General features: G+C 41.0%; 1 pseudogene; it reads right to left on the minus strand.

The window, feature by feature from the left end:
* Positions 1-12,335, minus strand: part of LOC110532260 — a 259,982-nt pseudogene that overhangs the window by 154,330 nt on the left and 93,317 nt on the right.

Raw genomic sequence — 12,335 nt, forward strand, 5'->3', positions numbered from 1 at the left:
TTCCCTCATCCCTCCGCCTCTGTCTCCATCCCTCTCCCTTTCTGTCTCTCCATCTTTTCATCCCTCCCACCTTGTCTGCTATGTGCTGTAGGTCACAGCTTTTCATTACACCAGGGGGCTTAGGGAGTATAATCCACTACCGGGTCAGGGGTCAGTCTGGGAGCCTGTGAGAGAGAGGCTAAGTGAAATAACCAGGAAGTCATAGCAAATAACACACAATCCGAAAAGTAAGCGACTTCAACGAATGCAATATAGGTGTGGAATGGAGCGGGCAGAATGTCAGATGTAATATCAGATATGGTCTCTATCCCCTCTTCTAGGACCAGTGTGTAACTGACGCTCTCTGTGCCTGCTAAGCCCTCTTTGAAGGGGTTAGGCACCATTGATTAGGGATGGGAGAGGAGGGCAAATCTAAGGAGGAAGCACAGGAAGGGAGGGGTAGAGGAGGGGATGGATGAAGAGAGACAAAGATATGGGGAAATAGGTAGAAGGGGAGCGAAAAGAGGAGGAGAAGGGGAAATCAGAGGGATGGAAAGAGGAGAAACAGGTTCGAGGGGAAAGTGCCTGGTCTAATTGTAACTTCATAGGCCCTGTATCAATCATATCGTTTTCACTTTTTTTCTTTCAAACCACATTTCACTCTCCTCACTCCCTGTCAGTGTATGGGGGCTGACCTCTTGTCAATGAGTCTACTGCTCTCCTCTCATGCACGTCAGCCTCTACTACACTACATTATGTCTAGCGGCGCAGGGCTGTACTATGACTGCTGTTTGATCTGCAAGAATAACTCTGCCTATACGTCCAGTCCCTCTGAGCTAGGGGCTAATCAATCATTGCGATTGGCTGACTAGCTGACTGACTGACTGTAGCCAGGATCAATGTGTCCCATGCACACTGACTGCCTCGGATACACACGGGACAGCATACTGTAGCAGCCGGGGATCACCGTACACATACGGACATGCTTGATAAAGACGAGAGAGAGAGACCGAGAGAGAGGAGAGAGCGGGGGAGAGTTAGAGTCAGGGGGTCAGAGAGGAAGGCCTGGACATGTTAGACACATTGATGATAAAAGGAGATGTACAGTGCCTTGAGAAAGTATTCATATCCCTAGACTTACTCCACATTTTGTTGTGTTACAGCCTAAATTCAGAATGGATGAAATATATGTCTTTCTCACCCATCTACATGCAATACCACATCATAATAATGGGACAACGTGTTTTTAGAATTATTTTAAAATGTATTGAAAATGAAATAGAGACATATCTCATTAACATAAGTATTCACACTCCTGAGTCAATACGTTATATATACACCTTTGGCTGTGATTACAGCTGTGTGTTTCTGGGTAAGTCTCTAAGAACTTTCCAAACCTGGATTGTACAATATTTTCCTATTATTAATTTTAGAATTCTTAAAAGCTGCCAAGCTGACTGTTGATTATACAGCCATTTTCAAGTCTTCCCATATATTTGTAAGCTGATTTACACTACTGGTCCATTTTTTTAACACCTACTCATTCAAGGGTTTTTCTTTATTTGTACTATTTTCTAAATTGTAGATTAATCATGTAGTAACCAAAAACGTGTTTAACAAATCAAAATATATTTTATATTTGAGATTTACAGTGCCTTGCGAAAGTATTCGGCCCCCTTGAACTTTGCAACCTTATGCCACATTTCAGGCTTCAAACATAAAGATATAAAACTGTATTTTTTTGTGAAGAATCAACAACAAGTGGGACACAATCATGAAGAGGAACAACATTTATTGGATATTTCAAACTTTTTTAACAAATCAAAACTGAAAAATTGGGCGTGCAAAATTATTCAGCCCCTTTACTTTCAGTGCAGCAAACTCTCTCCAGAAGTTCAGTGAGGATCTCTGAATGATCCAATGTTGACCTAAATGACTAATGATGATAAATACAATCCACCTGTGTGTAATCAAGTCTCCGTATAAATGCACCTGCACTGTGATAGTCTCAGAGGTCCGTTAAAAGCGCAGAGAGCATCATGAAGAACAAGGAACACACCAGGCAGGTCCGATATACTTTTGTGAAGAAGTTTAAAGCCGGATTTGGATACAAAAAGATTTCCCAAGCATTAAACATCCCAAGGAGCACTGTGCAAGCGATAATATTGAAATGGAAAGAGTATCAGACCACTGCAAATCTACCAAGACCTGGCCGTCCCTCTAAACTTTCAGCTCATACAAGGAGAAGACTGATCAGAGATGCAGCCAAGAGGCCCATGATCACTCTGAACTGCAGAGATCTACAGCTGAGGTGGGAGACTCTGTCCATAGGTCAACAATCAGTCGTATATTGCACAAATCTGGCCTTTATGGAAGAGTGGCAAGAAGAAAGCCATTTCTTAAAGATATCCATAAAAAGTGTTGTTTAAAGTTTGCCACAAGCCCCCTGGGAGACACACCAAACATGTGGAAGAAGGTGCTCTGGTCAGATGAAACCAAAATTGAACTTTTTGGCAACAATGCAAAACGTTATGTTTGGCGTAAAAGCAACACAGCTGAACACACCATCCCCACTGTCAAACATGGTGGTGGCAGCATCATGGTTTGGGCCTGCTTTTCTTCAGCAGGGACAGGGAAGATGGTTAAAATTGATGGGAAGATGGATGGAGCCAAATACAGGACCATTCTGGAAGAAAACCTGATGGAGTCTGCAAAAGACCTGAGACTGGGACGGAGATTTGTCTTCCAACAAGACAATGACCCAAAACATAAAGCAAAATCTACAATGGAATGGTTCAAAAATAAACATATCCAGGTGTTAGAATGTCCAAGTCAAAGTCCAGACCTGAATCCAATCGAGAATCTCTGGAAAGAACTGAAAACTGCTGTTCACAAATGCTCTCCATCCAACCTCACTGAGCTCGAGCTGTTTTGCAAAGAGGAATGGGAAAAAAATTCAGTCTCTCGATGTGCAAAACTGATAGAGACATACCCCAAGCGACTTACAGCTGTAATCGCAGCAAAAGGTGGCGCTACAAAGTATTCACTTAAGGGGGCTGAATAATTTTGCACGCCCAATTTTTCAGTTTTTGATTTGTTAAAAAAGTTTGAAATATCCAATAAATGTCGTTCCACTTCATGATTGTGTCCCACTTGTTGTTGATTCTTCACAAAAAAATACAGTTTTATATCTTTATGTTTGAAGCCTGAAATGTGGCAAAAGGTCGCAAAGTTCAAGGGGGCCGAATACTTTCGCAAGGCACTGTATATTGCACACTCTTGTGTGCAAAGCAAAGCATACCCAAAACATGATGCAGCCACCTCCATGCTTCAAAATATGAAGAGTGGTACTCAGTAATGTGTTGTACTGGATTTCTCCTGAACATAACACCTTGTATTCAGGAAAAAAAGTTCATTTCTTTGCCAATTTTTTTGCAGTATTACTTATTACTTAAGTGCCTTGTTCCAAACAGGATGCACGTTTTGGAATATTACATTGTATACATTCTGTACAGGCTTCATTCTTTTCACTCTGCCATTTAAGTTAGTATTGTGGGGTAACTACAATGTTGTTGATCAACCCTTCATTTTCTCATATCACAGCTATTAAACTCTGTAACTGTTTTAGTCACCATTTGCCTCAAGGTGAAATCCCTGAGCGGTTTCCTTCATCTCTGGCAAATGTTAGAAAGGACGCCTGTATCTTTGTAGTGACTGGGTGTAATGATACACCATCCAAAGTGTAATTAATAACTTCACCAGGCTCAAAGGGATATTCAATGTCCTTTTTTTAACCCATCTTCCAATAGGAGCCCGTCTTTGTGAGGCATTGGAAAACCTCCTGGTCTTTGTGGTTGAATCTGTAATATAGAGTTTATACCGTATACCGGAGTATCACCCCAGCCTAGTTTTTAACCTTCCTTTCTGTTCCTTTTTAAACCTCTGAAATCGATTACTTTACCAATCAGTGCGAATAGAGCAGCTTGCTATGGAGCGGGCAAGCTATAGCCTAGTTGTTTACATACGCGATGGACAGACAAGTGTAAGGCGCGAGACGTGACTGAAGAAGAAGGCTTGGCTTAATGCGCTGGGCATCATTTTATGACATGCATTATCCTAATTAGGCCCACAGAATACCTACGGAGGTGCGGCTTTTATGGAGGAACTTTGAATGTCTCTGAACGTCTGACAGTTTGCTTAATGTTGCACCAGAGCTAGCTAGCTAACAACCTGGTGTGTGCAGAGTGGCACCAGAATTAAAAACCTTACCTTTTTGTAGTTAATAAATCAAACACGAAACTTGATAACTACAGTATCCTTAACTAGCATTGAAAAGGTTAATCCATTCTTCTCTAATTAAAAATCTGTCCCTAATTTCTGAATCACGGTTGTAACGTCAGTATGCTACAGTAGCCTATGCTTCAGAGGGGGAGGGGTAGCCGACACACGCACACACTGGCAGAGATTTTCAGCTGGCAGGTAGATACTGGAATAAGTGACAGTGAGTGCATGGCATAGGTGCTTTGTTGCGTTTTTTGTGGGACTGAAAAAAATGTCCAGAATGTAAAATAACGTTATTAACCGGTTCCTATGCTTTTAAAATAGCAGTTCTGTTCCGGAACAGAATATATGACTGTCGTTCCTGGTTCTGTTCCCTGAACCAGTTCCAACCACTGGTTATAAATAATATTTTTTTAGTCAGTGAATACGGACCTGTGTGACTCAGAGGACACCACCACACGGGCTGGGTCAGAGCATCGCAACACTTCCTGTAGACACTGCACCAACAGGACATGACCTTGATGGCAGATCTGCCAGGCCATCTTCCGTCCGATGCCAGGGCTGGGTACACACTGCTGCATTACATATCAGGATGTGGAATGGCCTACGGGGAGAGGAGAGGGACATACAGTGCAATGATACATTGAGGGCCATTATTACAAGATATAGGCACTGGGCCTATTCTCCATACTGTAACCAGAGATCTAGGGAAAAGGGAACAGGGGTGGAGAGGGAAAGGAGCAGAGAGGGAAAGAGAGGAGGGAAGGAAAGGAGGGAAGGAGAGAGGGGTGATATTTCTGTGTGCAGCTGCTAGGCCTCAGTAGGCCAAGACAGAGACAAGACAGAGACAGGGTATGAGTGATCTGACAGGGTATTAGTGACCCTCTATACAGTATTAGTGATACGGTATAGAGGGCTTCCTTTCTTACTCCCCCATGGTCTGACTGATAGATAATGAATACATTTTGACACCAGCCAACAGAAAGAACCAACATCTTGAATAGTCATCATATCAACCTCAGAGAGAGAGAAAAAATATAATACATACTCACACATACACTCACACACTTCCATACATTCAAACTCACCATATACACATACACATCGCATCTGGGAATGTGTCTTTCGGGCCTCCCCTTCTTGTGTGTGTGTGTGTGTGCTGTGTGAGCAAGTGAAGATTGCCGTGTCGGCCTGAGCGGTGAGAGATCCTTGTCGGTGACAGCGTCGCTCCAGCGGGCTCGAAACCACAGTAACACAGTCGAACAATCCAAACACACCCCACCAATTTTTAATTTCTTCCATTAGAATTCATTATGAGGCCCAGGGCAGTTTGTGTACCCTGTGTTTAAGACTGCCTGCTGGATTAATTAAAAACTGGATGCTGGAAAATTAATGTGTGAATTGTTATCCCTGGCTCTAATGAGTCTTCCCCATAACGCTGTTAGAGAGGACTGGAGTGAACGTTCACCTTCAGGCCTCCAAACACACACGCACACATACATGCACGCACACAGGGTTCATTACTGAGAGTCATACTCACTCCACACTAACTACCGAATGCCTACGTATGCAAATCATACACTTCATAAATACTACATACTGTACTTTCTATATATCATTAGAAAAGTATGAACCCAGAGTTGTTAAACACAAACGAAGAAGTCATCTTTAGATTAAACTCCAAATCCACTGCCTGAAATGTAACCGGTGTCGCTGCCTTGGAGTCAAGCCTTAAATTCAAACTTTTATAACAGAGCCAGAGAACAGGTTGGTGGTAAATAAGAAGGCAGTGTTCCTCTCTGTTTAATAAAGCATGAAGTTCAGAGCCCTGGCCTCTGTTCCTCTGTATCACCAGGAAACATTGGCTGCTGCTGCAGCCTGGGAACTCCACAGTCACCTTGGAAAGGCAGTTTTCCTGTCTTAACTGTTCAAATCAAATTGTATTTGTCACATGCTTCGTAAACAACAGGTGGAGACTAACAGTGAACTGCTAACTTACGGGTCATTCCAATAATGCTGAGCAAAAGAGAAAAAAATTCAATGAATATAAAAAATAATAACAAGGAATAAGTAGAACAAAATAAAAAGGAAGAAATACGCACTTAATGTGTTGTGAAATGTGTTATGAAATGTAATGTTATGTAATATTTTTAATTGTACATAACTGCCTTAATGTTGCTGGTCCCCAGAAAGAGTAGCTGCTGCATGGGGATCCTTAATAAATTAAAATACAATACACAATGAGTAAGGATAACTTGGCTATATACAAAAGGTACAAGTCAATACCGAGTTTATGATTGAGGTAATTTATGATTGACATAATGATTGAGGTAATTGAGGTACTTATGTACAGTACCAGTCAAACGTTTGGACACACCTACTCATTCAAGGGTTTTTCTTTATTTTTTACTATTTTCTACATTGCCGAATATGGAATCATGAAGTAACCAAAAAAGTGTTAAACAAATCAAAATATATTTTTTATTTGAGATTCTTCAAAGTAGCCACCCTTTGCCTTGATGACAGCTTTGCACACCCTTGGCATTCTCTCAACCAGCTTCATGACGTAGTCATCTGGAATGCAATTTAATTAACTTCTCAAGGGTAGGGAGCAGCATTTGGAATGTTGGATGAAAAGCGTGCCCAAATTAAACTGCCTTCTACTCAGGCCCAGAAGATAGGATATGCATATAATTGGTAGATTTGGATGGAAAACACTCTAAAGTTTCCAAAACTGTTAAAATTGTGTCTGAGAGTATAACAGAACTGATTTGGCAGGCAAACACCTGAGAAAAATCCATTCAGGAAGTAGGATGTTTTTTTTTTGTAGTTTTCTATTCAATGCCATTACAGTATCCATTGACTTAGGACTCAAATTGCAGTTCCTATGCCTTCATCTAGATGTCAACAGTCTTTAGAAATTGTTTCAGGCTTGTATTCTGAAAAATGAGGGAGTAAGAGCAGTCTGAATGAGTGGACCCTGCCGTGTCACAAAGCTTTTTCATGCGCTAGACCGAAAGAGTGCCTTTCTTGTTTACCTTTTATATTGACAACGTTATTGTCCGGTTGAAATATTATCGATTATTTAGGCTAAAAACAACCTGAGGATTGAATATAAACATCATTAGACATGTTTCTATGAACTTTACGGATACAACTTGTATTTTTGTCTGCCTGTTGTGACTGCGTTTGAGCCTGTGGATTTCTGAAGAAAACGTGCGAACAAAACTGAGGTTTTCGGATCTAAAGAGAAACTTTATCGAACAAAAGGAACATTTACTGAATAAATTAATGTCTTCTGAGTGCAACCATATGAAGATCATCAAAGGTAAGTGATTATTTTATCTCTATTTCTGATTTGTGTAACTCTTCTACTTGGCTGCTTACTGTTTGTAATGATTTGTCTGCTGGGGTATGTTCTCAAATAATTGTAAGGTATGCTTTTGCCGTAAAGCATTTTTGAAATCTGACACCGTGGTTGGAATCACAAGAAGTTCATCTTTAAACCTATGGAAAATAGTTGTATCTTTTCTGAATTTTTAGAATTAGTATTTCTGTATTTGAATTTGGCGCTCTGCAATCTCACTGGATGTTGGCCAGGTGGGATGCTAGCGTCCCACATACCATAGAGAGATTAACCTCTTAAAGGATAGGGGGCAGCATTTCCACTTTTTGATAAAAAGCGTGCACAATTTCAACTTCCTGCTACTCATGCCAGGAATATATTATATGCATATGATTAGTAGGTGTGGATAGAAAACACTGAAGTTTCTAAAACTGGTTTAATCATGTCTGTGACTATAACAGAACTTATGTAGCAGGCAAAACTCCAAGGAAAAACTGTTCAGAATAAAACATTTTTTTCCCTCTGACAGTTCCCTCAATTGTCTTTGTCAAGGGAAATTAGATAGCGCCCATTTTTCCAGTCTTTGGAATTGGGTTGAAGTTAATCATTGGTGAAACGAAGAAGAGGCACTTCCTGTTACACGTTACACTTTTGATAGTTACGCAAGAGGGAAAAAAGGAGCATGTTTTGTTTACTTTGTCTATCGAATACAGTTTGCCCCGTCTACAATTTGATCGATTATTAACGTTTAAACATACCTAAAGTTGGATTACAAAAGTAGTTTGAAATATTTTGGCAAAGTTTATAGGCAACTTTTGAAATGTTTTGGAGTGACGTTGTGTTTTGGAAAGCTGTTTTTTTTCCGGATCAAACCTGCTTTATAAATGGACATTTTGGGTATACATGGACGGAATTAATCGAAAAAAATGACCAATTGTGATGTTTATGGGACATATTGGAGTGCCAACAAAGAAGCTTGTCAAAGGTAATGCATGTTTTATATTTTATTTCAGTGTTTTGTGTAGCGCTGGCTACGCTAATTATTTTGTTTACAACTCGTTCAGCTGGTTCATGGGGGGTGCATGCTATCAGATAATAGCTTCTCATGCTTTCGCCGAAAAGCATTTTTAAAATCTGACATGTTGGCTGGATTCACAACGAGTGTAGCTTTAATTGAGTACCCTGCATGTGTGATTTAATGAAAGTTTGAGTTTTATCACTTTTTATTTGAATTTGGCGCTATGCATTTCCCGAGGCTTTTGGCCACTTGAGACGCTAGCGTCTCACTATCCCTAAGAGGTTATTAACAGATGTGCCTTCTTAAAAGTTAATTTGTGGAATTTCTTTCCAATCAGTTGTGTTGTGACAAGGTAGGAGTGGTATACAGAATACAACCCTCTTTGGTAAAAGACTAAGTCCATATTATGGCAAAAACAGATCAAATAAGCAAAGATAAACTACAATCCATCATTACTTTAAGACATGACAGTAAGTCAATCCGGAAAATTTCAAGAACTTTGAAAGTTTCTTCAAGTGCAGTCGCAAAAACCATGAAGCGCTATGATGAATCTGGCTCTCATGAGGACCACCACAGAAAAGGTTGACCAGAGTTACCTCTGCTGCAGAGGATAAGTTCATTAGAGTTAACTGCACCTCAGATTGCAGCCCAAATAAATGCTTCAGAGTTCAAGTAACAGACATCTCAACATCAACTGTTCAGAGGTGACTGCGTGAATCAGGCCTTCATGGTCAAATTGCTGCAATGAAACCACTACTAAAGGACACCAATAAGAAGAAGAGACTTGCTTGAGCCAAAAAACATGAGCAACAGACATTAGACTGGTGTAAATCTGGCCAAATTTGAGATTTTTGCTTCCAACCGCCGTGTCTTTGTGAGACGCAGAGTAGGTGAACGGATAATCTCCGCAAGTGTGGTTCCCACAGTGAAGCATTCCATCAAGTCAAGTCAAAGCTGTCATCAAGTCAAAGGGTGGATACTTTGAAGAATCTAAAATCTAAAATATATTTTAATTTGTTTAACACTTTTTTGGTTACTACATGATTCCATATGTGTCATAGTTTTGATGTCTTCCCTATTATTTTACAATGTAGGAAATAGTACAAATAAAGAAAAACCCTTGAATGAGTAAGTGTGTCCAAACTTTTGACTGCTACTGTACATATAGGTAGGGATAAAGTGACTAGGCAACGGGATAGATAATAAACAGTAACAGCTGCATATGTGATGAGTCAAAAGAGATAGTACAAAAAAGGTTATTGCAGATATTCCGGGTAGCTATTGGTTAACTATTTAGAAGTCTTATAGCGTAGGGGTAGATGATGTTCAGGCGCCTGTTGGCTCCATGCTCGGTGCATCGGTTCTATGACTTGGGTGTCTGGAGTCTTTGACAATTTTTAGGGCATTTCTCTGACACCACCTGGTATAGAGGTCCTAGATGGCAGGGAGCTCGGCCCCAGTGATGTACTGGGCCATATGCACTACTCTCTGTAGCGCCTTGCGGTCAGATGCCAAACAGTTGCCATACCAAGCAGTGATGCAGTCAGTCAAGATACTCTCAATGGTGCAGCTGTACAACTTTTTGAGGTTCTGAGGGCCCATGCTGAATCTTTTCAGCCTCCTGAGGGGGAAGAGGTGTTGTCGTCTGCAAACTTAATGATGGTGAGTCGTGCGCACTCACGCAGTCATGGGTAAACAGGGAGCATATGAGCGGACTAAGCAGGTACCACTGAGGGGCCCCCATGTTGAGGGTCAATATGGCGGATGATTTGTTGCCTACCCTCACCACCTGGGGGCAGCCATTCAGAAAGTCCAGGATTCAGTCTCAGAAGGTGTTTAATCCTAGGGTTCTTAGCGTAGTGATGAGCTTGGAGGGCACAATTGTGTTGAACGCTGAGCTGTAGTCAATGAACAAATCAAACTTTATTCGTCACATGCGCCAAATACAACAAGTGTAGACCATATGCTGAAATGCTTACATTAGAACAGCATTCTCACGGAGGTGTTCCTTTTGTCCAGGTGGGAAAGGGCAGTGTGGAGTACAATAGAGATTGCGTCATCTGTGGATCTGTTAGGGCGGTATGCAAATCGGAGTGGATCCAGGGTGTCTGGGATAATGGTGTTGATGTGACCCTTTCAAAGGTTTTCATGGCTACAGATGAAAGTGCTACGGGGCGATAGTCATTTAGACAGTGTCATGACTGTCCTGTGAGGATCAGACGGGGTCAGATCAGATGGGTGGGTGACAGTAACCAGACCTCTCTCTCCCTGACAGAGGGGAGAGAGGAGTACAATAGAGATTGTGTCCTCTGTGGATCTGTTAGGGCGGTATGCAAATTGGATGGGAGAGAGGGGGAGCTGCTGGATGGTCGACCATACACACTCGGTAGTAAATTTAAGCAGGAGAGAACTCTCTCTCTGCTCTTTAGTAGCAACCAAGGGAATATCTTTGTTCAGACACTTTTGCCCGCCCAAAACTCTAAGTCCAAAAGTGGGTAACGGAACAATAATTCTAACATAGGGGATTTGGGAAATTGTCAGCGGGGAAAAGTAGAAAATTAATGTAACTTGGAAAGGATACCCCTTAATCTGTCAAGTTTTCATCCAATATGATGTGAATAGAATGTGAAGTATGATGAAAGTATTTTAAGATAGGAATGTGATTTTAGTTTTCTAATGAGATTATCGTTTTTGATATCCTTTGTACAGTAACTAGCCACGCCCCGAGTGAGGTCAGAGAGCTTGTCAGCATGACAGAATGACCCTTTTTACCGAGAGTGCATAAAGGCTTGGAAGAGGAATCAACCTTCAGACCAGAAAAGTGTTATGTTGGAAATGGTTAAAACTTTCAACCTCAACACGAGGTGAAGAAATAAACTCACCTTCCTTTAGATCAGAGAGATGAAGAGCTGCAGCTCATGTCCATTATGGTCCGAATCCTGAATACCAACATGAGGAGGAAGAGGCGAGAAGCTCACCTCAGATAATCACTGGGACAGCTGATTAGCTGTCCTACGTCAGATATTGAGAAAAGAGAATCTAAACGACTATCCTACTATCACCAATGGGAACCATTGGTTATCTTCCAGAGTGAACAAAAGTAGAGGATGGGAAAGGGAAGACCCCTTTCGGACAATCAGAGCCTTATAAGCATGCCACTGAAAGGCCAAACAAACATTCTTCCGAAGGACGGCTAGCTCAGACAGAGAAACAGCGAACGGAATTCAAACACGTAAATACAATCATGATGTCTTATTCCAAACGGGCGGTGGTTTATGTGCAAGGTATATGCTTAATGTGAGGACAGTCCTAGAATGTATCCATGGTAAATGTCCATCTCAGTGTAATAAACCGTCATATTTTGTCAGTCCACTATGGATCTTTGTCTCATGTAAAGGGTGTATGTGTATTCTGTTATTATTTAGTTAGTTAATAAATAAATCATTAAATCAATTTGTGTAGTACTGAATAATGAGCAAAGCTGGGCATTTTGCAGATCAAAGAAGGTTACGATGTTCAGAATGAGAATTGATAAGAGGTTATGATTAATATGTTGACTGTTTTATGGATGTTATAGGTGAATTCGGGAGAAGGTAACTCTCTCAACAACTTCTTCCGTGGTGCCCCAAATCCTAGTTAATTGTTACATGATTGTGTCGTGTGATTACTATCATTAAATTGAAGACTTTTTATTAAAGTTTCTCTGTAATT

This window comes from Oncorhynchus mykiss, chromosome 1 (genome assembly GCF_013265735.2).
Source record: "Oncorhynchus mykiss isolate Arlee chromosome 1, USDA_OmykA_1.1, whole genome shotgun sequence".
Classification (NCBI taxonomy): domain Eukaryota; kingdom Metazoa; phylum Chordata; class Actinopteri; order Salmoniformes; family Salmonidae; genus Oncorhynchus; species Oncorhynchus mykiss.